Here is a 4,072-nt window from a genome sequence, read left to right on the forward strand (position 1 = left end):
GAAAGGGCACGCATCATCAAAGAAATAAGGAAAATTTCTAGAACTGAAGGATGTGGAATTCTAGATTGATGAGACCCATCAAATGCTCAGTAAAACAGACATACACTTTTGAAAAGAGATTTTTTTCTTTCTTTCTTTTTTTTTTTAAGAATTATGCATCTGAATTTTCTGGTTTACTTAGAAGATAATTAATGCTAAAATTGGAGAATACAAGTTAACTTTATTTTTAATTTTTTAATTTTTTTTGAGACGGAGTCTTGTTCTTGTCACCCAGGCTGAAGTATAATGGCAAGACCTCGGCTCACTGCAACCGCTGCCTCCTGGACGCAAGTGATTCCCCTGCCTCAGCCTCCCGAGTAGCTGCGATTACAGGAGCGTGCCACCACTTTGCCCAGCTAATGTTTGTATTTTTAGTAGACATGGGGTTTCACCATGTTGGCCGGGCTAGTTTCGAATTCCTAACCTTGTGATCTGCCCGCCTCAGCTTCCCAAAGTGGTGGGATTACAGGTGTGAGCCACCGCACCCACCCAAGTTAACTTTAATGCCAGAGTTGGAGAATACAAGATAATTTGTGATTTGCATGTGGCCAGACTGCATATAAAAGGACCTGTGGCTGCATCTGATAACCAGTGTCATGTCAAAGAAATAGACATTCCTATAATGAAAGAATGTCATGTAGAAACATAGTATCCTAATTTTTAAAGTATTTTAGATTTGGTTGAGAGAACAATCTGTCACTTACAAAATAAGGAGGAGGAAAAAACAAACAATTTACCCCCCCTTTTTTTTAGAGCTATATAGTTTACAAAGTGCTGTAGCCTATGTGTGATAAACTAGCTACATTTATCTTTTTTTCTCAGAACAATATAAACATATCAATTAATCTTAACAATATCGCAAGTGAGGCATTATGGCTCCCATATTGCAGACAAGAATGAGGCTCAGAGAGGTTAAGCAAATTGTCCAAGTTCATAGAGTTGAGATGGCAGAGGTGGGGTTTAAATGGCAGTCTCTGATTCTCTTGGTCTGTCCCTTATCATCACCTTGAGGTCACAAGACGGTTGAAGAAGGAAGAAGGAGAAAGGGTGGAAAACAAAGGGCAAAAAAGAATGTGTACCAGCCCTGCCTTTTGTGACATCTCTCTGAAGTCCACCCAGCAGCCTCTTCTTAAGTATCATTTGCCAGACTATACTATGTGGCCACCTCTCTTGGCAGAGGAAGCTGGGAAATGCAGCATTTTAATTGGACTGCTTCCTTGGGTGAAACCAAATCTCTGTTAGGAAGAAAGATTTGAGTTGGCAGCCAGGAGTCTCTGTGAAAGCCAGGAATGAAAGCAGCTAAAGTGTCCCTTTCTTTGGCTAGCTAGAAGCTGTTTACATGGATAGTCTTTTTTTTTTTTTTCTCCCCTTGACTTTGGATAATGTGGATTATTTTCATGCAGTAGAACCAAAATTTCTATATAGTGCGTGCATTTAATATTTAAATATGGCGAGTTCACTGGCTTTTTCTGTCCTTGGACAAGATTTTGATGATGGTTCCAAATCCTGTTAAATTTGATCTGAGTTGTTTTGCTAAGTAGCACTCAGTGTTTTAAGCTCCCTGAAAGTTGTTACCCATAGTTTTCTAGGCTTTTCTTTCTGTGCCCTCTTCCCCAGGACCATTTCCTCTCTGTCCTCTTCCCCACTTCCCATTCTCCTTCTCCACCAGTTCAATTGCTGTCACCTCTTACTGAAATCTCAGCTCATGCAATGCCAGAGAGAATCTCTAGTTCAACCAGTTGGTGTTGCAGACAGGGAAACTGAGGCCCAGAAAGTCAGGGCGATCTCTGGCAAGGACTAATGCCCTCTGGCTCTCCTCAGTCTTCTTGAAGTAAGGTCAGTGATTCTTATTCCCAGGAGGAAAGACAGAGAGTGAAGGCCCTGAACTGGGAAAGAGACTAGGGGCATTCGAGGAAACAAAAGGAGGCTGGCGTGGCTGCAGTGCAGGGAGTGAGGAGGAGATTGGCTTGAACCAAAGCTAGAAGGGTTCTCAGGATCATGGGAAGCCAAGGCATGCAGGTGATGCTGAGGATATGGGGTGTATTGGCTTCTGAAGGGTATCAGCTGGGAAATGGTGTAATTTAGCTTAAAATCTTAAAGGGTCCTTATGCCTGCTTCATTGAGACATATTGGGAAGGGCAAGAACACAAAAGAGGAGAAGAGTGAGGGCTACTACAATTGTCCTGGGAAGAGATAATGGAGGCTTGAACTAACGTAAAGGCAGTCGGTTTGGAGGGGTGAGTGGATGGACGTAGAGTGTATTGTCAGGCTTTGATGACAGATTTGGGGATGGAAGTATGGGAGAGGGGAAAGGGAGAGAATCCTAGGGTTCTGTCTTGTGCAAATAAGTAGATGAAAGAGCCAAAGAGTCCTTCATGGAATTAGGGAGCACTGGAGGAGGAAAATATTGGAGTGGAACATCCAAAATTCACTTTCGTGCTGAAATTTCTGTGATACAATCTCGTGGAGATGTCAGTAAGGTAGCTAGATGTATATTATGAGCCAGATTTTTCTGTTTTATTTCTAATTGGCTATTGTTATATATAGGAAAACTATTGCTTCATACAAATATATATATATATATATATATATTTTTTTTTTTTTTGAGATGATCTCATTCTGCTGCTCAGGCTGGAGTGCAGTGGTGGGAACACGGCTCACTGTAGCCTCAACCTCCTGGGCTCAAGTGATCCTTAAACCTCAGTGTCTCTATTAGCTGTGACTATAGGCATGCACCACCATATCTGGATGATTTAATTTTTTTTTTTTTTTTTTTTGTAGAGATAGGGGTCTCAGTATGTTGCCCAAGCTGGTATCAAACTCCTGGGTTCAAGCAATCTTCCTACCTCAGTCTTCCAAAGTGTTGGGATTATAGGCATGAACCATTGAGTCCATCTGCAAATATACTTTGTATTAGACCATTTTACTGGCTTCTCTTATTAGTTCAAATAGCTTTTCTGTGATGTTTTTGGTGTTCTGATATGTAATTATATTGCCTGCTAATAATGATAAATGTGTTTCTTCCTTTCCAACCATTTTACCCCTTATTATTTTTCTTGTTCTATCACATTGGCTATAGTAGAGGTCTTTTTACAGTTAGCTTTTTAAATATATATAATTTTTAATTAAAAAATATGGAATGCTTCATGAATTTGGATGCCATCATTGTGTAGGGGCACACTAATCTTCTCTGTATTGTTCCAATTTTAGTATATGTGCTGCCAAAGCGGGCACTACAGTTAGTTTTAATGGTAAACATAATATTTGATGTTTGAGCAGCTAAGAGGAAGATGATTTTGAGACAGTTTCGAGGCAGTGTATACAGCTCAGAAATCATGACAGAAGCTTAGATGTGGTGTGATAATGCCTTTGAATAAGGTGATGTCTTAGTTCCTGCTGCTGTCACACAATGCCACAGACTGGGTAATTTATAGTGAGCAGAAGTTTATTGGCTCATGGTCTGGAGGCTGGGAAATCCAAGATCAAGGGGCCGGCATCGGACGAGGGCCTTCTTGCTATGTCATCTCATGGTGGGAGGGCAAAGAGACGGTGAGAGAGTGAGCAAATTATCCAACTCGCAGCCTCAAACCCTTAAATGCATTCATGGAGGTGAAGCCTTCATGACTAAACACATCCCTTGAGGCCCCACCTCCCAACAGGCCCCACCTCCTGACACTGTTGCATTGAGGATTCTGTTTCCAACACATGCTTTTTGGGAGACACAGTCAAACCAGAGCAGGTGATAACTGAAGACATAAAAAGGGATATAAATACCAATTCTCTTACCCTCATACTCATAGCCAGAAGAATGGTCTGTCCATAAAACATGATCACAGTGCTTCAAACCTGAAGCATGGTGGTCAGATTGACAGGAAACTAAGAATATCTAAACAGTAAATGTTAAAGTTGGGTACAGTGTGTTCATTTGGGAAAGAGAACAGAGAAGAAATTGATCATAATTCTCAGTTTATGAACAGCTGTAAAAAGGTAGGATCAGAAGAAATCGACACATAAGTATATTTTAAAATCAGTG

At 40.8% G+C, this 4,072-nt stretch overlaps 1 non-coding gene across 1 annotated transcript; it reads right to left on the reverse strand.

The window, feature by feature from the left end:
• Positions 1-3,167: 3,167 nt before the first annotated feature.
• Positions 3,168-3,273, reverse strand: LOC123567422 (U6 spliceosomal RNA). The gene has a single exon (XR_006690330.2). It is a non-coding gene; the product is annotated as a U6 spliceosomal RNA (small nuclear RNA).
• Positions 3,274-4,072: the final 799 nt, after the last annotated feature.

The sequence above is a fragment of the Macaca fascicularis genome, chromosome 10 (genome assembly GCF_037993035.2).
Source record: "Macaca fascicularis isolate 582-1 chromosome 10, T2T-MFA8v1.1".
In the NCBI taxonomy this organism is placed as follows: Eukaryota; Metazoa; Chordata; class Mammalia; order Primates; family Cercopithecidae; genus Macaca; species Macaca fascicularis.